Source organism: Macaca nemestrina, chromosome 13 (assembly GCF_043159975.1).
Source record: "Macaca nemestrina isolate mMacNem1 chromosome 13, mMacNem.hap1, whole genome shotgun sequence".
NCBI classification, from domain to species: Eukaryota; Metazoa; Chordata; class Mammalia; order Primates; family Cercopithecidae; genus Macaca; species Macaca nemestrina.
The window spans coordinates 7,178,773-7,203,230 of NC_092137.1; the positions used below are offsets into that span (position 1 = coordinate 7,178,773).

At 44.4% G+C, this 24,458-nt stretch overlaps 1 long non-coding RNA gene across 1 annotated transcript; it reads right to left on the minus strand.

Annotated features, from left to right (window-relative positions):
- Positions 1–164: 164 nt before the first annotated feature.
- On the minus strand, positions 165–21,053 carry LOC139357762 (uncharacterized). Its single transcript, XR_011611423.1, has 3 exons — positions 20,547–21,053; positions 435–641; positions 165–286 (listed from the first exon to the last, which is right to left on the minus strand). It is a non-coding gene; the product is annotated as an uncharacterized lncRNA (long non-coding RNA).
- Positions 21,054–24,458: the final 3,405 nt, after the last annotated feature.

A 24,458-nucleotide genomic window follows, 5' to 3' on the forward strand; every position in this document is an offset into this window, starting at 1 on the left:
GGAGTGAGTTGGGGCCTAGGGCTGCTCTCACAAAGGACCACACACCGGGGGTTACAACAGAGCTTTACTGTCTCCCAGGTCTGCAGGTTGGAAACTGAAGGTTCAGGTATCTGCAGGGCTGGATTCTCCTGAGAGCGGTAAGGAGGATGCCTGTGTCGCTCTGCAACCTCCTGGTACTGCTGGCAGTCCTGGCTGTTCGTTGGCTGGTAGATGCACCCCCAGTCTCTGCCTGCAGGTTCCCACAGCATTCTCCCTGTGTGCACGCCTGTGGGCACGGCTCCTTCATCTAAGGGCAAGGTCATACTGGATTAGAGCCTACCCTGATGACCTCATCTTCACGCGATCATCTGCAAAGACCCTATTTACAAATAAGGTCATATTCACAGGTTCCGGGGGTTAGAACTTCAACATTTTTTGTGGGAAACACAACTCACTTCCACAGGAGGGAGCATGGACTCTGCCTGGGCCGTCTGGCCCCAGGGAGGTCAACCAGAGAAGGTGGACGGGTACAGCAGGTGGCGGGGCTCCGTTGCTGGTGGTGCTGCCTCCGGGTGCGGTCCAGAAGCGGTCCTTCCCTACGCTGGGTCGCACATCAGTTCTTCCAGCGGGCCTGGGATGTAGGAATTGCCCCCCAGAAAACACTGCCAAAAAACAATGACTTTTAAGCAAAATAAATCCATATTTGTCTGTCTCCATAGGTACATACATTTCTTTCTAAAAATCGAGAAAGAAATTTGCCAGCAAAGCGTCTTATCAACGTTAAAGAAAGACTCTTAGAGGAACCCAAATTACGGGGCGTAGAGGGTGGGAATGGCGCTGACTTCGATAGCGTGTGCTTGTCTGGAAGGTCATTCTAAACTTGACCTTGTTTGCAGGAGGCACATGAGAGAATATAACGGCTGATGTGGCTCGACCACAAGACGGTGTCCACTACTCAGCTCAGCTCATCTCTGTCTATACCAGTGAGCAGCTCAGCCATTTATAAACAGCAATTGCTGCCCACGACCTGGTGTTTGTTACTCGCTCTTCTATAGCTAAAGTCACCCAGGATTTGCATTTTTGGATGAAGCCAACGTCGAATGGGGCACAGAGCAGCAGGATGAAGAGAGCTGCAGTGGCTGCTATACCAGGGAAGGCTGGAGCCACATCGCAGGGGGGTGACTCCCCGTACATGTGACTCAGGCTGGGAGCACCTGTTTCCTGTTTGAACATTGGGATAAAAAGTCCCGCACAGGATTTTTCTGAGGATAAATGAGAAAATACCAAGTAAAACATAGAGTACATTTTGGTGACATATTAAGTTGCTCATGCGGTTCCACTGTGAATGTGGATGAGGCTCCCAACAAGGATACCCACTCGGCACTCCTGCTTCAAGCACAGAAGGACCCTCTTCCCTCCTGTTTTCCTTGTAGGACCTGAGAAATGAACAGCTCACATCATGGCTCATGCTACCCAGGGGTGCAAGGAAGTGGTTGTGCCGCAGCCTGTGGTTAATGCAAAGAAAAGTGGAGTCAATATTTTCATATTGGAAAATCTGAATTTGCAATATCAAAAGTCATTCACTTGTTCTCCTGGGTAACTGTCTGGGTCTTTTTAAAATATATTTTTATTTATTCTTATTTTCTCTCACCAACTTACCAAATTCATTCAGAATGTGAATACATGTGATGTGTTTTTTACTGCATAAGAAAGATCCAACAGGGGGTAGTCTTTTCTCACTCCTCAGAATTTCTCAGCTTATCACAACTTTCATGAAAAGCCCAAAATGCAAAAGGGATTACTTTTGAAACGCTTCTGACGGTTGGACTCCATGTTCATTTTATCTAGGGATTTAGGGAATTCACATTGTAAACAGGTTTTCACATATGCCTCCTCAGCCCCTGCTGTTATTGGACACATAGTAGTGACTTACTCAATGCTTGTCAGGTAAAGGAATTAAACTTCTGCTGCCAGGGTGTGTGTGTGCAAGAGCCTGTGTGAAGTACATGTGTGAGTGTGTGTATGTGTCTATGCGTGTGACTGTGTGTATGAATGTGTGTATTTGTAGTTTGGGGAGCATATTAGTCCGTTTTCATGCTGCTCATTAAGACATCTGAGACTGGGACGAAAAAGAGGCTTAATTGGACTTACAGTTCCACATGGTGGGGGAGGCCTCAGCGTCATGGTGGGAGGTGAAAGGCACTTCTTATATGGCAGTGGCAAGAGAAAAATGAGGAAGAAGCAAAAGCAGAAAGCCCTGATAAAACCATCAGCTCTCGTGAGACTTACTCACTATCACAAGAATAGCGTGGGAAAGACCGGCCCCAATGATTCAATTACCTTCCCTTGCTTCCCTCTCACAACATATGAGAAGAGATCTACAATTCAAGTTGAGATTTGGGTGGGGACACAGCCAAACCAGTCACTTGGGATGGTTCAGCTACAAAAAAGCCTTAACACTTGAACTGGAAGTGTAGACAGTCTAGAAGCAAAATCCTCAACTGTAGCTGGAAGAAATCCCTATTTTGAATTGAGAACCTCTTCTGAGCCAGGCACTTGCTCACTGCTTTCCATGGGTTGTGTTTCATGCTCACAAAGCTGCGAGTCTTATCTTCATATCACTGGGGCTTGGAGAGGCCCATTTGCCTCAAGTGACACCAAGGATAAGTGGCGGGTGAAGCTGGGAACCCAAGTCTGCCCTACAGGGACCCAGTGTTCATCCCACCACACATGGCTTCCCTGGGCCTCTTCCCTTCCCAGTTTATCCTGACTGGCACGCAGAGACTCTCTCAGCCATGCCGAGTGGTTTCTTTTCTGTTCCTGGGATGGTTTAAATCCTGCATCTGAAGATCGCATCCCAGGAGAAAATCCCAGTCCTGTCTATTTTCAAGCCAGCAAGATGAATGAGAAAAATGAGCTCAGGAAATCCTGAGGGGGAAATTGTTGCTCTCAGGCACACTCATACGATCTCAGATGATTTCAGAGACTACAGACAAAACATGGCTCATCTCCACCTTCAGATAATTGCATACACAAGGACCTTCCAGGGGACCAGCATCAGGTGGGAGACGGTGCCCATCGCAGGACAAACACTGCACTTCCTGGATCAACATTTTGTTCCCAGGAGAAACTAATTATCAAAACCACCCTGGGACATAAACTATTATTGTCACAATTCTTCACTTTATAGGCAATAAAATTAAGGCTCAGAATCATTAAGAGTCCTGCCCTATAACAAACAATGAGCAGACTATGGGGCCTGGCCCAACCCCACAGCCCATAGGAACACACCCAGGCAGAGTTCAGTAAATTCAGTAAGACACCCAAAGCCACGTGAAGGGCAAGGATGGGCCAACAGTGCCCAGAGGAGACACCCTGCAAAAAGGGTGTTAGAGAGGCTGCAGTAGGGGCCACCTTGCTTGGAATTAGGGGGTGACCACAGCATGGGGACCTTTCTAAGCTATGTTTCCATGGCAGCAAAGTACTTCATAGGAAACGATCACCTTGGAAATGAACATTTCCACAATCTGAAATAGAATTAATCCAAGAGCTAAACTGACACTGAAAGCTACAGAGGTAAGTGCTGGTGAAGTCTACTCAACCTTCTGGAAGAGATTCACTTTCACCTGAAGCCAAGTATGAATGCATAGGCAGCAGCTAAAACACAGCTGTCTTGGGTGCCATAGGCTCTTCACTGGATACCTACTCTGCAGAAACCCATGGCAACTGAGAATGATAGAGATGCAAAGCCTCCTAGAACCTCTTCCCCCTGGGGCTCAGGGTGTGGTGGGATTTACAGTGTAGACGATTACACTCGATGAGAGGGTTTGTGGGGCCCTATAGGATCACAGAGGAGGAATGAATGGCTGCACCTGGAGGGAAGGCAGGGCCTGGGGAGGCTCCCTGTGCAAAGTGAACCCTCTGAATTGAGTGTTGAAGGCTGAATAGTTTTCAGCGGGGCTGTTGGGGGAGGGGCTGGCCTTCCAGGCAGAGGAGGGTAAGGGATATGAAAGTACCGCATTTTCAGAAACACTGTGCATAGTGGCTGAGCACAGTCAGTGCTCAACAAATGTTGCTTCAATGAGCAAATGATGCTTCCAAAATAACTAAGTCCAGGAATGAGGTGAAACTGGCTGTATATACATTATTGATCAATGGTAAGGGCAATGGATGAGAAATGGCTGATTCGGTAACATCATTCACACTCAGGAGAGAAAACTCTGGAGATTTTGTTTGCTGATTCCGCCTGGCACACAAATTCCTGAAAAATGAGTCTCTTGGAATCCACACAGGATGAAGAGGACAAAAATTCAACTGTGCTCAGCGGTGTGAGTTTTCAAAGACACAAAAATGAGGTTTTTTAGAAGATGGAGATGATGAAGAGGGACCGAGGAAAGAAAGTTCCAACAAAGTGAGCTTCTGTCTTGCAAATACAAGAAATGCATCTGCAAAAAATGTGTATTGTGGGAAGCTCAGAAGGCAAGGCTAACACAGGCTTAGGAGGGAAAGCAGTCCAAATGCAATGGCTTTTGGAAATGCCAGGGGCAGGATGTGTGATGGAAGTCATAAGAAAAAGCACCGTCTCCCTGGCTTTTTCAGTTGAAAATGCATTCAATACCTCGTCTTCTCGTTTGGTTGCACGTTGGAAACTGGACATGACTTTGAAGGAAGAACAGTTTGCCTTTCCCGGGAGATGAATTCACCAGTGAGTAGGACCTGGTTCCCTGTCCTCAGTTCGGGTCCTGATATGGTTTGGCTGTGTCCCCACCCAAATCTCACCTTGAATTATAACAATCCCCACATGTCAAGGGTGGCACCAGGTGGAGATAATTGAATCATGATGGCGGTTCCCCATATTTTTCTTGTGGTAGTGAGTAAGTCTCAAGAGATCTTATGGTTTTATAAATGGAAGTTCCCCTACACAAGCTGTCTTGCCTGCTGCCAAGTAAGACATGACTTTGCTCATCCTTCACCTTCTGCCGTGATTGTGGGCCCTTCCCCAGACGTGTGGAACTGTGAGTCACTTAAACGTTTTTTCTTTATAAATGCCTCCGCCTTGGGTATGTCTTTATTAGCAGAGTGAGAACAGACTAATACAGGTCCTCTTCAGTCTCTCGTGGACACACCTGGGGCCTCCTAAAATAGCTTCTCCCAACCTCCTCCTCTCTCACCATTCTGTTCCTGGGGCATTCTCTGTTTCCCTCTTGTGAAGCTTCTGTTAAAAACCATTGAGAGCCTCCTGCTCCCTGTGTGGTTAAATCCCAATTCTTCACCGTTGCCTATATTTCAGCAGCATAAATTCTCTCATATACCTTTAAGGGAATGTAGAGCAAGTCTCTTTTGAAAGATGAGCAGATTCTTAGCTCCCTCACTGACCTCCATGGGGAAGTCTTAGGACTCCGTATACCAGCATTGCGGGGGAATGTCGAAGGGAACAGGAGCTCCCAAGGGAGGAAGTGCTGGAATCCCAGTGCTGGCGGGACCACTCAGACCTCGTCTATATTTATAAACAAGAAGCTCAGTGAGGCAGAATGCTTCGGGTGCAGTCTTGAAGCTAGTTCCCAGCAGGGATTGGACTGAAGTTTGGATCCTCCCTTTTCTTCAACAGTGCCTTGGTACCACACCACACAAACCAATGCAAATGCATGGGGACATCACAGTCTAGTGGGGCAGGCCCGAAGGTGACAATCCCACCCCACAGGTGGTAGCAGAGAGGAGCTCCACCCCTGCAGGAGTAGTCAGAGCAAATTCCTGGAGGAGACAGAATTGGGGTCGGGGATGGAGAGAGCAGGGGGTTGCTCAGAGCACAGACTGGGAGGGAATGCCACCACACAAACACACCTGTGCGAGAAAAGCCACAGACGCCCCAAGAGAGCCTGGCAAACCTTCAGGACAGAGCTGAGATCCAGTAGGGGTGAGGGGATTGGAGGTGGAACAGGCGGATGGGGAAGAGCGGTAAGAGACAGAGGGGACCCACTCTTTAAGGTTTAAGCCAGGCTGGAGGATTTCAGGGTAAGGTTGGTGCTGACACAATAAGATGTGGGATTTGCATACGCCACGGTAGCTGCATGTAGGGGAGCTCGGATGCAGAGGATGAGGGCTGGGACATGATGTAGGAAGCCACCCAAAGGAGCAGGGAAGAGGAGATGGGGGTCTATGCCCAGCCTGTGGAGTGGAAAGTAACAAGCATCAGTAAAAAGACAGTTGAGGGTGGGTGCGGTGGCTCACGCCTGTAATCCCAGTACTTTGGGAGGCCAAGGCCGGTGGATCACCTGAGATCAGGAATTTGAGATAAGCCAGGCCAACATGGTGAACGCTCATCTCTACTAAAAATTAGCTGGGTGTGATGGCGGGTGCCTGTACTCCCAGCTACTCGGGAGGCTGAGGCAGGAGAATCGCTTGAACCCAGGAGTGTGGCTTCCCGAGGAAGATGTTCTGCACTGGCTGCTCCACTCTGGTGTGGTCTGGCTGCTTCAACCTCACGGGATCTTCCTGAGCTTAGTGCTGACTTCCGAGAGTATCACTGAATCCCCCAATATTTGGAATAACCCAAGGACACCCTCACCCAGGTATGCCCAGTTCTCACTCATATTACTCCTCCCTTAGTCCAGCTTAATTCGAATGCCTAATTGGAAGTAACAGAAATGCCTCCAAAATGCCCTACTGCCTCTGTAGCTGTGCCCTAGAGAGAGGAAGTCACAAGTTAACAGTCCATGGTGTCACTCAGAAAGCGGGTGGTTTATACCTTGGCATCACCTCACCTCGATTCTGAATAAGAAAAAAACAAAACACTGGCCGTGGCAAACATGAGAAAAGGCTGAGATGATGAGGAACTTTTTTCCTTTCTTCTGTGGTGCTTCACTCCACCTGGGAGCTCACTGCTTAGCATCTAACATGAGGAGCCCTGGCACTTTTCATTTTCTAATCCTCACAAAAGTGCTACAAATAAATATTATTTTGTGCCCATTTTATAGATCAGAAAACCTAAGTCTCGGTTAAGTTCACCTGCTCACAATGAAAATTAGTGACCCATGAAGCCAGAACACGAGCTGTCCCGTGGCCTCCAAGGACGGTTCTCTCCATGAATCATTGTGTTGCCTAGTGCCTCTTCTGAAACAGGACTCTGTAGAGGCAGGGAGGGGTCATTATTTTAAGAGAGAAGCTCAGTGTGGTTCAGAAAATGTGTTCTGAGCATCACCCATGCATGCATCCACCCAGGCTCCCCAGGGCCTCTTGCAGTCTGTCCCCAGTCCTGTGTTTCAGAAGGAAAAACTCTGGCTGTGACCCCCATGCTAAGAGCACGTTTTAGGTTTCTGTTGTGATATGGGGTGGGGGGTCACTCGTTTACTGAGGACCTTCCTATTCTCTGGAAATGCTCAGCTTGTATATGAAACAGAATGATTCCCACACAGGAGCCTCCTCTCCAACACACACACCATTTACATATGTAATGTTTAGGCAAATCTGGGAAGTTTCCTGTATTTCTCTTTACAATATTTATTTCATCAGTTGTCTTTTCTTTCTCCTGCACTGCATTATCTCTTGAAAATGACTTCTGTGAAATACTTCCATATGCATTTAAACTTCTACAACATCATTTTTCAGTTCTTAGTGACATTGTGAAAGTTTAGATATTTGCAACTGGTGATAAATTCTTTTATTTGATTCCCATGTTATTTTCTTCTCTGGCTGGTATATAATCTGAGAGTTGGAAGGAATCTCAATAGGCATGTATCTACCGTTTGCTGAAAATGTGGTTTTAGACCAGAAGCATGAGCATTGCCTGAGAATGTCAGAAATGTAGAATCTCAGTCCCACCTCAGACCTACTGAGTCAGAACCTGGATTTTCAGAAGATCCCCAGGTGATCAGGATGCACATTATATTAGTTTTTTATTACTGTATAACAAATTAGAAAAAACTTAGTGCCTTTAAATATGTTTATCTCCCAGTTTCCGTGGGTCTAACTGGGTTCTCTGTTCAGGGTTTCACAAGGCTGAGAAGATGTCACCTGGGCTGGCTTTCATCTAGAGGCTCAATTTTCAAGTTCTTTCCATTTGTTGGCAGGATTTATTTCATTTTGTATGACTGAGATCTCAATTTTTTGTTATCTGGAGGCCACCCTTGAGACGTGCAGACTGCCTACGGTTCCATACCATGTGGGTTCCCTCAACACGGATGCTTATTACATCAAATCAGCAAAGAAAACTATTTTTAGTGTATGATAACAGACAAATAACTATTTGTTTTTGTGTATATGTATACATTTGTAAGGTACATGGATAAGAATTAGGCTGAGGCAGATACCCCGACCTGCATGACTCAGCAGGATTGGTGCACAGGTGCACACCTCCAGTTGTTATATAACCTGTGTGTGTAAGCTCCTACTTGGCTTGGAGCCACTGTCATTTGAGAAAAATATAACTGCCTTGCCAATGCCGTACAGGTGCTCTTGGGCATGGCTTGACATGGCTGTTGTGCAGGCACTGGTGCCCAGAGAGAGAACCAGAGCTTGTCCGTCTTGTAGACAGAGGGGAGCCAGTGCACAGCTCAGCATGGCACAGCATGGCACGGCATGGCATGGCACAGCATGGCTTGCCCTTGTGCCCAGAGAGAGAAACAGCTAAGCTGCTGACCCTGAAGGCAGGAGAGAGCCGGCTGCACAGTTGTGTGTGGGAGTGGCCGGCTCAAGGAGCTGAGACGAGGCAGACAGTGTGAGAAAGCTGCTGATGAGAGAACAGTGTGAGAAAGCTGTTAGTGAGAGAGCTGCTGAATAAAACATTTTGCCTGCCTACGTGCCCCCAAGTGTTCTTTCAGCCATCACCCACTACGTAGGACATAACATTCGTATCTATACATGCGCACACATACATATACATACATATGTACATACACACAGAGATCTATAATCATAGGACTGACATTTTTGCCTTGGTGAGAAGTAAGTTGCAAATCTTGCCCACACTCAGGTGAGGGAATTATGTAGGATATGGGACACAAGAGCTACCCTAGGATTTTTCTGTCATGCAAGTTAAAGTCTGAGAAATAATGGGCAAATCCAATCTGTTGCCAATCCCTCATAGGTGCTAGTACCTAAAGCTTTGTGCCATGGTCTGAATATATGTGTTCCCCCAAATTTATATGTTGGGACACAAGACTCACTGTGATAGTATCAAGGGCTCAAGGGAAGTAGCTGGCTCTTTTCGCTTTCCGTCTCTTCCACCGTGAGAGGACCTCAGCAAGAGGCACCATCTTGGAGGCAGATACCTGTCCTCACTAGAACCGCACCTGCCGGTGCCTTGATCTTGGACTTCCTGGCCTCCAGAATTGTGGGAAAACAAATTTCTGTTCTTATCAATTACCTGGTCTAAGGTATTTTGTTATAGCCATACAAGCAGACTAAGACACTTTGCTTCTGTACCAATTTTCCTAAGTGACACACGTGGGTTTCTTGCTCCCCTCATTTGCTTTTCAACCCCTGTCGCTAGCTCCTACACCACCGTTCCACCCAAACCTCTCCTGCTGAAGCCACTAGTAACTTCTCTGCCACCGTGCCCTGCAGGTGCTTTTCTCTACTCTTCCTGATGGCTTCTCATTAGCATTGACAGGCTGGAACCTCCTCTTTGAAACGCTCTCTCTTCCTTTACTGTCCTGTAGCTCTCACTCTCCCAGTTTCCTTCCCATCTTTCTGGCATTTTTTTTTCAGCCTGCTTTGTGCCTTCCCTTCTCTTCTAAGCTTTGCAAAAGATGGAATTATTCAATCCTGAGCCTTGTAGCTCTTCTCAGTGAGCTTTCTCTTCCAGACAATGCCCCCAACCTTCTCAGCTGAAACTGCTTCTCTGAACTGCAGAGTCTCACACACTGAATGGTTCAAGCTCAGTATCTCCTCTTGATTTGGTCTCAAAAGTTCTTCAAATTACACCTGCTCCCAAATTAATGTTTGAAACCATTACACCACCTTAGCCTACTCCTTCCCTGCAGCTCCATAACTTAGTACTGAAACCACCATCCTCTCTGCTGTTCCTTCTCAAAACCATTGTTGACACTGACCTTTTTAGCACTCACACATCTAATCTTTCACCAAGTTCTTTCAATTTTACCCCTAAATATCTCCCCAGCATGTTTATATCTTACCATCTGCACGGCCAGGAGTCTAAGCAAAGCCATTGCCCACTCCTGTGTGGGCTGCTGCACAGGTGAGTCTGAAATCCCAGCATGTACCATTTATCAGGTCTGTACTTTCCCAGACTGAACATTCAGTTCCAAATTCCATGCATTCCTGTGATTCTCAGTTGATTCTCAGGAAGCAAACTGAAAATGCCAGGTTTTTTCTTACTGGTGGAGAATGGAGTTCACAAAAAGCATCCACGGACCAAAACTAGCCCTGTCCTGTGCAGGTCTCTAGGACTTTCCTCAGAGCAAGTGAGTTTCCTTGTCACTCGCTTCCTCTCATTGTCTGGACATTCCTACCCAGATGCTGGCTGAGCATGCGCACTCCGTAACGGACTGACATCTACTGAGGGTCCTTACGGAGCCGCCGCTCTGCCCAGTAACTGGTCAGGAGACTATGGGAAGGCTTTATTTCCTTCCCCAGCCCTAGCCCAGTGGTTTGCTGGGAATTTCTCACCCATAAAACTGATTTTAGCATTAGAGTTGATGACTTTACTTCGCTATGGTCTTGGTTCTCTTACAAATTGGGAAGCCTATAAAATGCAGTAGCCAGGTGGAGCAGAGCCTCATGGTGGCTATTCTGATCTCATTATACCCTCTCTGACATGCTCACTGTCAGTCTCCCTTCGAAGCCCTCTCCATGCCAGACTGAACTTGCTTCCTTTCACCCCACATGCATGGTAAGATGTGCCCTCTGTGCTTCCCTTACAACCTAATTTCTCCCATTCTACCATCAATTTCTCGGGCAATTGTGAACCCCCCTCCTTATCTTGGTACATGTCTCTCCTCTACCACTTGTGACTGTTATAGCCTGAATTGTGTCCTTCGTCCCTCCCCCCAAATTCATATGTCGATGCACTAATCCCTACTACCTGAGCATGTCACTGTATTTGGAGATAGAGCCTTTATAGAGGTAATTAAGGTTAAAAAAACCAAAAGGCTGTTAGGGTTTGCTTTAGGCCAATCTGACTGGAGTCCTTAAAAAAGAAGAGATCAAGACACACAGACACCAGGGATGTGCGGGCACAGAAGAAAGATCATGTGAGGACACAGGGAGAAGAAGTTCACTTGCAAGGCAAGACGAGAGGCCCCAGAAGAAACCAACCCTACTGAAACCTCGATCCTGGACTTCCAGCATCCAGAACAGTGAGAAAATACACGTCTGTTAAGTTGCCCTCTCTGTGATATTTTTACGATGGCAGCCCCAGCTGACTAATACAGTGGCACTGTATCTGATTAATCTTAAGTACTTCAGCCACACACCAACCATCCCTCCTCAGCCCACCGGCCATTCTCAATCGTAGGGTATCTTGGCTCTTAACTCTCTTCTAGGTCATTCCAGTGATGGTTCCTGCAGCACTGGCCCCATTTTCACTTTTCGGGTTTTCAGTATCCTCCCAACAGCATTTCCTGCCACTGCCCTCAAGTGTTCCCTCCCCTGGGTTAGGAAATCCCCACTACACATTTTGTTCACAGTCCTTGGGGCCCACACTTGATTCAAATTCCACGGTCTCCCTGCAGTTGTGGCCTTCTCTCGCCCCAATATCTACTTTGGAGACATCTCCTTGTGGCTTCCTTGTTTGTGTATCTCATGCACCTGCTTCCATTGCAGTCAGGACGATATTAAATATGTGCACCAAAACCTCCCTGGCAGCCTGTCTGCCTGGCACAGCATTTCAACAGCCTCGCCTTGGGGCTCTTAGTTCTGTGGAGCCTCCATCTGCTGAGCACCCTGACGTTCCTTGCCGGGGACTGCTGGATCTCACCCCCAGGGGGTCCTGCCAGTGTGGTGTTGACCAGAGCAACTGCCCATCCGTCGGTGGGAGGTGAGAAGGGATGCTTGTGGCGAGTATTACACAGCTTTAGTTGTGGAAAATTAGAGGTTTAAAGCCGTCATGCTCTGTTTCTGTGCCATACAGACCTTTCTATATACCCTATACAACAGATTGGAACAAAGAATTGCATTGTACTTCTTTACAATAGATCCTGCGTCATTGATGACTAGCCTGTTTTTCTAGGTAAAGTCTAGCCCAGCTGTACTGCAGCACCTGGTACCTCTTAGAGGCTCAGTAAATACCTCCTGAGTGAACGCTGTGTGGTCATGCCAGATGCAAGGTTTAGGGACAGCTTAATGAGGAAGGACTTTCTAATCTGGGGGAAATTGCGAAGTCCCTTGGCAAGGGCATTGCAGAGGCAGTAAGATGTTAGACAGTCAGGAGACCTCGGATGTCATCCTCAGTTCAGTTGCTAGCTAGATGCTCTTGGAAATACACTCTTTTCTCTGATTCTCAAGTTTTTTAACTTGCCAAATATTGAAAATAACTCCCATCGGATGGCTCTCTTGGATGGTATAAGAATAATGGATGAGGAAGCTACTATTTGCCTTTCATGCAGGAGAGAGGTTCCATTCGTCATGTGGAGATTGGAGTTAAGATATTACAATGCCTAACCATCCTGGAATTATCAAATTCTAGTTGCTGTGCATCAAATTGGATACAGTTTGGATAGCCATACCATCATCATAATTGCTTGGAGTGAATAGGTAAAAACTGAAAAAAATCTTGTTATATTTTCTCATAGAAGTCTGCCCAGGGATCAAATGTTAAGCAGGGACTTATTAGTGGACATGATGTAGTCAGCAAAGAGGCCAGTAGTATTTTGAGAAGCTTCCTGGAGGAAGAGGAACTGGAACTAGGTGTTGAAGGGATGTTCAGGTTTAAACGATAGAATAGAAGTGAAGAAGTTAATGAATATGGCACTTCCGACATGTGCCAGGTGCTTAATAAATGTAATTTAATCCTCACAACACAAAAGAGGTAAAGATAACTGTCTTCTTTTTAATGTAAGTACTGACAGTGTGCCAGGCAACAGATGAGTCAATGATACCTGAGATGGCTGCCAGGGTAACAGAGCTCACTCTGAGAACCTAGGGACAGCTCCGAGAGCTGAGACATGAAGAAAAAGTAGGAATTAGATGAGAAATGAAGAAAGAGAAGGAAAGTAATGATTGAGAAAAGGGTGCCCCAAGTCATGAGGATAAAATGAGCTATGGCACTTGGTTGTGAAACCACAGGAAGTGTATGGGGAAACCAACAAACAAAAAAAAGTAATTATCAGAATGTTTTTAGTTTTTTATTCTGGAAAAAAAAAATTGTTTAAACATAGAAACATCTAGAATAGTACAGAAAACCTCTACAAATTAAACATCATAACGATCATCAAATTGTGGCCATCAACTCTCCTTCCATCTATATCCATTCATTTTCCAGTCCTTATATTCTAAGGCACATATCAGATATCTGTAATTAATTTCTAAATATTTATCCAGATGTTTCTAAAGGATAAAAACTTTTTATTAAACATACCTCTAATAATATCCCATCTAAAAAGTTAACGATTTTTTATATCACACATCTCTGGTTTGTGTCTAAATCTCTATTATTTCAGATAATTTTATATTGGTTGGTTTTCATCAGAATCCATTGCAGTTGGTAGACATATATAAGTCTTTTTGACTTCTTCTCCTATTTTTGTCCTTGCAATGTTTTTGTTAAACAGTTTTTTATTCTACAGAGCACCCCACATTTTGCATTTTGCCAACCATATACCTGTATGCTGTGATATGCTCCCCTTCTCCTGCATTACCTGTATGTATGCAAGTCATGGTAGTTACCTGTATGTATGTATGGCAGGTCTATCTAGAGGGACATTTAAAGAACTTGAGTGGGAGCTTTTTAACATGGATTGAGAGAGGGTGAGGTAAAAAACTTGTTTTAAAAAAATACTGTGGATGGGCAAGGCGTGGTGGCTCACGCCTGTAATCCCAGCACTTTGGGAGGCCGAGGCGGGCGGATCACGAGGTCAGGAGATCGAGACCATCCTGGCTAACATGGTGAAACCCCGTCTCTATTAAAAATACAAAAAATTAGCTGGGCGTAGTGGTGGGCCACTGTAGTCCCAGCTACTTGGGAGGCTGAGGCAGGAGAATGGTGTGAACCTGGGAGGGGGAGCTTGCAGTGAGCTGAGATCGTGCCACTGCAGTCCAGCCTGGGCGACAGAGTGAGACTCCGTCCCTCCCCCCAAAAAAGGCAAATACTGTGGATGTACCAGTATAATATTGTAAAGGATTAACCAAAGGCTTCAGCTTTCAGTGTTTCCTGTCTGTGCCATGTCCCGTGTTCCTCTCCCACCCACTTCCTGAGTCAGGCAGCAAGGGCATCTATGCTCATGCTGTCTGGTAGGGTTATTACATCAGACATGCAGAGAGAAACAAAAGAGTCAAGTGTCAGCTTTCATGTTGTAGAAGAGACTTTTGATGAAGACGCAGAGTGACCAGTATAGAGAGAACCCTGGGGACCAGCTGGAGGCAGATAGCTCAAGCCATACCAGAAGGTCCAGGTGCCAGCAACCAGAGTCCAGCAGCTAAGGAGAAATCTCAATAAATTCTAATGATGACAGACGCTGAGCACTGAGAACCCAGCACTTTCCTTCTCAGTGCTTTGCTGCTGGAGAACTTACACCAACTCAGAGGAGAAAGGGTGAGGGAGAAGCACTGAGCCAACTGAAGGCAAAAGCCTTGATTTGCTTGTTTAACATGAATTGCTTAAAATTTAATTTTCTTCTCTTGAGTGAAAGTGGTGCTGCAGGTAGAAAAATAAAGTTATGTTGTTGTGAACATCTGAACCCAAACAAGGGCTTGTGTGTGTAGCTGTTTATGCTTACAGTCTTAAAATGCTGTCATAGGAAAATAGCACATTAAAATTAATATTCCCCATCATGTCAGTGTCTCGAAACATTATCCGTGTTCTGGAAATTTCAGTCATCAGAATGAATCTTCTAGAGTGAATCTACTGCTAAACATAGTTCCACCAATTGTGTCTTCTCTTTCTCCTTCAGCCCCTCCTCTCACTTCTCTTCCTTGTTTCTCTTCTTTCTGCCCCTTCTCTTGGCACTTTCCTCAAAACATTTGAAAGTTGAAATAAGACATCCTGTGTTTTTTTTTTTTTTTCTAATCTGAGGTTTCCAGATGGATTATGCTGGCGTTCTGCTTTCCCAGAAAGATTTCCAGAGCTGAGAGGGGCAGGACAGAGAGCACATGTGCTGTTCCAAGCTGTCTGTTGCCTCTGTGTGGCCATCTGTCATTTTCTTCAGGCACACGATGACCTGCAGGGCTGGATCTTGCTTTTGTTACCTTCAAATCCTGAAGGATTCAGACAGACTAACATTCCAATGCCCTTTATAACCTTTCCCTCTGGCAAAACTTCAGCCAGAATAAACCAAAAATGAAATGGAGAGAAAGAACATTGTATCTTTCTGGATCCCCAAATTTCCATTCCAGATTTAGGGCTGATGTTTCCAGCTCATGGTCCCTAACCACATCGTTGTCACCCATGGTTTCCCAGACCACACCAGAGATGCATAGCATTCCCCTACTCTCTTCTCACCTGCAAGAATTTATAACCTCTTCTGAGACCCACTCAGATGCCCCAGCTTACACAGAGCCTTTCCTGTGCAGTCCTCCACCTAACCCATTGCCCCTGCAGTCCTCCACCTAACCCATTGCCCCTGCAGTCCTCCACCTAACCCATTGCCCCTGCAGTCCTCCACCTAACCCATTGCCCCTGCAGTCCTCCACCTAACCCATTGCCCCTGCAGTCCTCCACCTAACCCATTGCCCCTGCAGTCCTCCACCTAACCCATTGCCCCTGCAGTCCTCCACCTAACCCATTGCCCCTGCAGTCCTCCACCTAACCCATTGCCCCTGCAGTCCTCCACCTAACCCATTGCCCCTGCAGTCCTCCACCTAACCCATTGCCCCTGCAGTCCTCCACCTAACCCATTGCCCCTGCAGTCCTCCACCTAACCCATTGCCCCTGCAGTCCTCCACCTAACCCATTGCCCCTGCAGTCCTCCACCTAACCCATTGCCCCTGCAACCCCTGCTGTCTTTTCTTTTTCTTATGCTCTAGTAGCGTGTGGTCAGATCAGCACGTCAGCACTTGTGTTGAACTGCACAAACCTACATACTCCTTTTTGGCATGTGGTTTCCTTGAGAGGAGATGGGACCTGAGTCTAATTGTTTTTCCTAGTGTCTAGTAGGTGGCACCACGTGATTTCTAGAAGGCTGGATGGAACCTGTGGAATCAAAGGGAAATAAAGCAACATTTTGATGGCCTGGGCTGTGCTGTAGTAGTGGCCCAAGTGTTTCTACTCTGCTCACCCCTGACATTTATGGGAGCTGTCCATGGATGTAAAAAAGCTGCTCTGGTTTCAGACCTGAACTTCACCATCAGGTCCAAATTAATTCCCGACGTCCAGGCAAAAGAGGAACATGGCCCTCTGACAACTCACCCCAAGCTCATTTGTGTAAATATTTTTACTGCACAGTTTTACGTCTCCGAGTTGGTTTCTGACTTCCAGTGTCAGCACAGAGCTCTCCTGGGAGCCTAACATTCCCACCAGGCTTCAGCTGAATATTTATGAATGTTCCGTAGTAGATATTTTCTATTGTTCCTGGGAGACTTTTATTATTTAGAGAGCAATTCATCATATTCTGAGGGAACATGGAGGAGCCAAATCACATGGCAAGGGTTATGATGGTTTTTTTTCTTCCAAGATGAGCAAAATAATCTCAGCCAAGGCTTTCTCAAAGATTTGCTTATCTCCTTTGTCTATCTGCACACATTTCTACAGGCCATGTTTCCATCACAAGCAGCCAGCTAGAAAGTAGGGTTTAGGCAATCTTCTGCTCTCAGGATTGCTGACCACTGGCACACCACTCTTTAGGGCCTATGATTTACGCCGAATGCTGAAGCCTAGAACTACATCTTACATTTACTTTGGTAAGGATAGGATTGCTTTTTAAATTACTCAACACAGGAATGAGAAATATTTGTAGTTCTTAGAGGATGATATAAGGAGGGATGAATACTTTGTTGAGTGCTTATTATGTTCTTTAGATATATTATTTGATAGATATTACCTATCATGTATGTATGGTAAATAATATATGAGAGCATTTTTCCCATTTTACTCTGATACACAGAAAAGAGGTAAGAGATGATGTGTGAGTTTGTTATTGATAAGTAACTCATCACTCCAAAAATCCAGTAGCTGAAAACACTGAGCATTTGTTATTGTCCATGGGTTGAATGCTGATCTGGGCAGTTCTAATCTCAGCAGAGAGAACTCAGGCACCTGTGACCAGCTCGGGGTGGGCTGGGTACCTGGTTCTGCTGATTGAGGCTGGGCGCTCATTGTGTCTTGAGCTTTGGCTGGAACAATTGGACTAACTTGGCTCTGTTTCATGCAGTGTCTCATTTCCAGCAGGTTTGGCAGGAATTGTCTTCAGTGCAGCCTGAGCAGGGGTACGAGAAAGAGCAGAAACATGCATGGCCTTTTGAGATCTGGGCTTGAAACTTACATCTTAATTCTGCTGAGTTTTGTGTTAGTGGTGGTCGTGTTTTTGTTTTTGCTTTCTGCCAAAGGAAATCTCAAGACTGGTACAGAGTTAAAAGTGAAGAAGTACATTCTTCCTCTAGCTGGGAGTTCCTGCAAAGACCCATTGAAAAGGTTATGAATAGAGGAGGTCATGTAATCAAGTACAGATGTGTTTTGAGAAATAGTGCTGGGTGCTAAAAAAAAAAAAAAAAAAAAAAAAAAAAAAAAAAAGGAATAGAAAGAGGGCTTTCAATATCAACAGAAAAAGGTCACAAAAGACATTGCAGTATAGTAGCTGGGACATTATACCCCAAGGTAAAATAAATTGATAACACACAGTGAAGGAAGAGAGCCCGATAAAGTTTGCTCACCACTGATACTAGAGCAGGATGGACCAGAGGAAAGAAAGCAGAGACGTTTATCCAGTTTCTCTGAGTCCCTGATAATGTGGAAGCAGAGTCTCTCCCCTGCCCAGGGAACTGGGTGATTAATCCTTAATCAGCTCAAATATTGAACTTCTGGTTCCTCTGCATTTTGGGATGCTCACATTACAGACTGGATAGTTTCCAGTGAGCACCAGTGAACCCATCAATCCTCTCCTTTTTCTAGAAACTCTTCTTTTGGTGGAACAAAACATGCAGTAAGAAGACAAAACAATAAAAATGTATTGGAAATATTTTCGATCTGAGTACTGAGGAAAAAAAGGTTTGACAGTTATCCAGAGGCTGAGCTTTAGCCTGGTGAGAGACATGATCAGCACTGCAGTTGGGGAGGAGGACACCTAGTCTGAATGCTGAGACTGGATTAGAGGGCAAAACCTAGATTTGGTGGTAATCCAGGTAAGAAATGATGAAGCTCCTAACCACAGCACTGGCAGTTTGTTTGAAGAAAAGGCTCCTAACCACAGCATTGGCAGTTTGAAGAAAAGAGGACATATTTATGAGATGTTTACAGAATAGACCTTGGAAGTTGCTTTTGTGTAGAGATGTGGAGGTTACGGGGAGAAATAAGTGGCTCTCTGGATTTTGTCTCCAGACCCTGGATGAATGTGCACAGCTTCCAGGGAGTGGCTGATACAGGAGGAAGAGTGAGATGCGAGTGATTATGGGTTTAGTTTGCAGACAGGTCGAGCTTGATGTGCACACTTGGAACTTAGTGGAAATGTCCAAAGGTCAGGTAAATATGAGAGAACAAAGGTTAGGAAAGTAATTAGGGTGGGACCTTAATTTTAGAGCCGTTGTGGTAAAGATGAACAGTAAGGATATGGGAGTCAAAGAGGTCTTTGAGAGAGAGTTATACCAAAGGAGAAGAGGTTCAAGGCAGCTGACCAACATTAAAGGATGGGCAAAAAAAGAGCAGCCACAGAAGGCACACTCAGAAGTGGCCCAAGTAGTAGAGGGAAAAAATGGGAGTAGAGAGCAAGACATTGCAAAAAGGAAGAAATGATCTAATGTCTAATGCTCCAGATAATTCAAGATCTTTCTGAAAGTACCCATTACCAATGGCACTAAGGAGATCATTAGTGATCTTGATAAATTCCACTTCATGAAATACGCCTTAGTCCATTTTCTGTTGCTATAATAGAATACCACATAGTGGATAATTTATTAAGAAAAGTTTATTTAGCTTATGGTTCTGGGGGCTGAGAAGTCCAAGAGCATGGCACCAGCATCTGTTGAGGGTACCCATGGTAGAAAGTGGAAGGCAGAAGTGAAATGTGAGTACGTGAGACAGAGAGACACAACAGGGGTTGGACTGGCTTTATAACAAACCAGGCTTGTGATAACTAACCTGCTTCCACAATAACAATATTAATTAGTTTATGAGGGTTTTGCCCTCATAACCTAAACTCCTGTAATTAGGCCCCACGTCTCAACACTGTTGCTTTGCATTGTGGATTAGGTTTCCTGTGCATGAACTTTTGGAGGACATATTAAAATCATAGCACAAGAGAAAGAAGAAAACCAGAGACTAGGAAGCAGGGTTTGCCAAACATGCTTTGAAGATGTTTGAATGATGAAATAGAGAAAGAAACAGAGCAGTACCAAAGAGGAAAACGTCTTTTTAAAAAGATAAGGTGAAAGAGATTTAAGAGCATTTAAATGCTGATAATAAGGAACCAAGAATAAGCAGGGGATATCATGGAGTGAGGGGGCTTTAGGAAGAGGAGAACTCTTCTACTGTGACTTCAGGGGGAGGCTAACCCAAGGAAGGACAAGTGAACTAGTAGGAAGTGCCAAAGGAAAGTTAAGGAGTTTCTGTCTCGAGGCTTTCAGAACCTCACTGAAGTAAAAGGAAGAGTCCTGTGGTTTCAGTCATGGAGGGAAATGAACAGTGAGCATACACCAACACAGCCTGTAGATTAACGAATATTCTGGTAATCTTCGTTAGCAGAAGATTTCAGAATCTTCTGAAATCTTTCAGGAGGTTGGGAAAAGGGGAGACTGAAGTTGTCCAGAGATAGGAAAGGATAAAAGGTGGTATTTGAGCTTTGCCTTGACACACGAATAAACAGATCTCAGCTTTCTATAAATTGTAATTGAGGATGAAAGGAATATTCATATGGATCCCAGAAAGTTCTAAGCAGCCCTGAAGACAGACCTAGAGGTAGCCAGGTAGGCAGAACCCCTTCAAGTCACTTGCATCAGATTAAATCACCAAGCCCTGAGAACTCAGGGCAGTAGTAGGTCTTTCCTGGCCATCACAGGTAAATAAAACATTCTGTGACAATCTACATTCTGAGACAGCTCTGTGATAAAGTGAGCCTACGATCATAGTGCAGTGATAATTCTAGCTAATGTTTATAGGCTGTCTGCTACGTGCTAGGTACCACTCTGAGCATTTTCCAAGTGTTGACTTATGTAATTCTTATAACATTCTGACACGGTAGGTACTGTTATTCTTCCCAACATACATATGAGAAAACTGATGCAGAAAGAGGTTAATGAACTCATCTCACATCATATGGCCATTAAGCACGTCTTGATCTTTAGTGTGGAAGTCATGCTGTCATCCACTGCACTGGACTGTCTCTTGAAATATATGCTGAAAAAAGTGAAAATGTTTGTGAATAAAGAATCAAGGGCTGGGCACGGTGGCTCACACCTATAATCCCAGCACTTTGGGAGGCCGAGGCAGGCGGATCATGAGGTCAGGAGATCGAGACCATCCTGGCTAACATGGTGAAACCCCATCTCTACTAAAAATTCAAAACAAAATTAGCCAGGTGTGGTGGTGGGCGCCTGTAGTCCCAGCTACTTGGGAGGCTGAGGCAGGAGAATGGCGTGAACCTGGGAGGCAGAGCTTGCAGTGAACCAAGATTGTGCCACTGCCCTCCAGCCTGAGTGACAAAGTAAGACTCTGTCTCAAAAAAAGAAAAAAAAAATCAAGAAGAGTTCCATGGCATAGGTAGCATGTGAACTGAGTTTCTGCCTTATTTCCTAGGGAGTTAAGTGACTTGATGAGAGGTATGTTTTAGCAAGTGTAATCCAGCAGCAATGTGAAGATGGGCTGCAAGAGAGAATGGAGTCGGGAATACCAACTTGTAGTAACAATGAACATAGCTATTATGTTAAAAGGACTTATGTGCCAGGAACTTTGCCTGGCAGTTACAGTATATATGGTATAAGCTAACCTTTCTTGAGTGGTTAACATGTCTCCCATGAGGCACTTTGTGTTTCAGTCACATTTTCTTTTCAGATACCCTCAACAACATTGTGAGTTTGACATTCTCATTTTCACTTTATAACTGAGCACCAGCAGCGTAGAAATGTGATGTAACTGGCCTGAGGTCCCACAGCTAAGAAGGAGCAGAATGGAATGGAATTGCAGATGCTCTGATCCCAAAAGCAGCTGTCTGAACCAGTACTTGATGATCACCTTTCATGGTATATTAGTTCAGACACTTTGGCCCGAAAGTACAAAATGCCACTCTCTTAAGTGCACAAGAAAAAAAGAGATGGATTTATGAGATGATATAGACAAGAACGTATGTGGTTCTATTTACTGGGAAAAGGGTGTGCACTTTCTAGTGAATTCAGATAGTTCTCTCCAACTCTTTTGCACTGACCTTTTTCCTTTACTGAAGACTGATTCTGTAAGTTTCCTACACATCCATTTTCTGATTGAAACTGTTCTTAAGTTTCTATTTCTTTTGTCCAAAAAGGATTTAGATCAACACTGGAATCTCTTGGTTCGAAATGCAAATTCCTGGAGAAAAACTCTTGATTCCTGGAACAAACTCATCAAATGCCTTCTTCTGGCCCCATCAACTGAAGTCAGGGCCTGGAGCTATTGTAAAATGACTGCTTCCATATTGACCATGTCAGATAGGGGGAGTTTAGAGAGGCAGGTTCCTCAAAAGTGGGATGGGGTTGACAAAGATTCTTTCCTTGGCCACACTTTTGTGGAAAAAGGATCCTGGAAAAGAAATATTATCTTTTGCTGCCAAAACTGGCTGAGATTGGATACGTTCTTTTATAAAGTTTTATCAAAATTAGGTTTAGTATTAATTGTACACTAGTGCAGAACTAGAATTTGGTCCTCTCCATTAAAATTATGTGAAAATGCATGTCACAGAAATAACCAAATATCTTTGGCAATTGCATAATTATCATAATGAACTCTCATCATATTTTTAAGCATGGCCATATGGCCATTTTAAGTCTTTTGTTATTTATGGACAGTTATTATTTCACTTTGGTTCTTCTCTGAAAGCATTTGAAATCAGCTACATTCCAAACTTGCTTCTTCTTCAAACATATTCATGGAAAAGACTATGAAAGTTGCTTTTAAAATACAGGCTTCTGCTGAAAACTTTAAGGTCATACCAGCGGACTGGGTAAGAATTTGCAGAACTCTAACGAAGAAACCCTATGGCTTCATGAAAGTTCTATCCCAAGTTCAAGAATAACAAGAATTACATGGGACTGAATGAACTGATGAGGATAATATTTTAGTGACTTTTTGTTTGAAATGTTGCTGGTTCTTTAATATTTTGTTTTCTAAATTTAAGAAAAGTTTTTCTCTTTTATCTTAAGCTATCTATAGCTTAGTACAATTTGGTAATGTATACCTTTGTGAATAAAAAGGAAATAATTACTTTTTCCTCCTGCCTGATCCCTCTGGAATTAGAAAACTATTAGTAAACATTTTTATTTTATGGTAATGTAGTTATTTGCATATGTGCAGTAAGAATATGTTCTCCTTGTAACAGTACACAATTGAAAACACTGGATATATTATGAAGGCCTTAACTGGAATGTTGTATCTTCAGATATGACCAGATGACTTTAAGAAACTAAGGTTGACTTTATGGAGTCAATAAAGCCTCTTGGAAAAACATTATCACTATGGTGTGTTGCATACTTGGTTCACTTACATAGTTTTCTTCCAGGTAAATAAACAGTGTCACTTCCTGGCAGGCCCAGGAACCCCAGGATATTTTGGAGACCTATAAAAGGGATATTCACTCAAATCCCTAACTGTTTCAGAAACAGCCTGAGAGCAAGTCCTTGGCTTAGCTTTCCTGTTTTAAGAGGCTTTTAACTGTTCAGTCTGAGATTCTCCTAAAAGTTCCAGGAAAGCAAACTCAGAAAGAGCCTAGGTGGTCAATCATTATTTTTGCTGCATTTATATAAACAATCAAGCCAAGTTAATAAGACTAAACTTATCTTGCAAGCAAATCAGTCTTTGCTTATTTTTGGTAGGAATGGGGGTGAATGGAGAGAGAGAAATTATGTTTCAGAAGAAAACTATAGCACACCCCTTATTGAATTTTAGTCCCGCTCATTGTTTATGCGCTTTTCTGATTTGTCTACACACTGGACTGCATCCTGAATTCTCCAAGATTCCTCCAAAATCTGGCAACCACACTCCAGACTAATATTTCCAATTTTCTCCAACCCTTCGGACTTGGAATCATTAAAATTAAAACTGCTCCTTTCCTGGAGCCCCAAAAGCTGAAGCTGGAGGACTTGATACAGACATCAGAGAGATCACTACAATAGCTCAGGGGTAGACAACCTTCATGATGTTAAAACTGAAAACCAGGAAGGTCTATCAGCTTGCCACTGCCTGCTCCCCCTCCATCTGAAGAGGCTTCAAGCGCAGGGTTTAGAAATCTTTTTGATTGGTTGCCCTCTGGGCTCAGAAACTGAGTTTCCAACTATTAATCTTTTTTTCCATTAAAAAAATCCCCTCATTAAATGCCTGACTGCTAGCACCATCCAGTCTGTTGGAACTATCAAGTCCCAACAGGTGACTCAGTGGTTCCTTAGTGAACAAAAGGTGACCACGTGAGAAAAAGAATGTCTCTTCTTTCCTTGAACAAGAGGAAGGACTGACAAAAGCTCCTTGCTTGGCCAAACTGTAGCCAGTCTCCTGAAGCTTCTCCCATGTCTACCTATGTACTACCTTGTAAAGTCCAGTTCTTGGACCAAGAACCCTGCTAAGTCAGTTTATCAAGAACTCCCCACCCTTGATATCTGATTCAGTATTTTCAATATATGACCAAGTTTCTTGTTTTCCATCATCCCCAGGTGATGTCTGATCACCATGGCCTGTTTTCAGCAAGAATCTTGTTAGATTTCTTTAGCTAGAATCCCTGCACCCTCACCCCTGATATCTCCTCTTAGTAATTTTCTATCCAGTGGTCCCCACCCTGCTCCTTGATTATAAATTCCCACTTACCAGTGCTGCACTCCGAGTTGGGCCCTATCTCTCTTCCTTATTGCAAAATCCCATTGCAGTGGTCCCTCTATTGTGATGCGCTTTACACAAGCATCAATGAGTAAGGTTTTCTTTAACACGGTGATGCCATCTTAGAGAAATGCGTTCTCCATAATATTGAATCTGAGTGTCATCTGTAAGA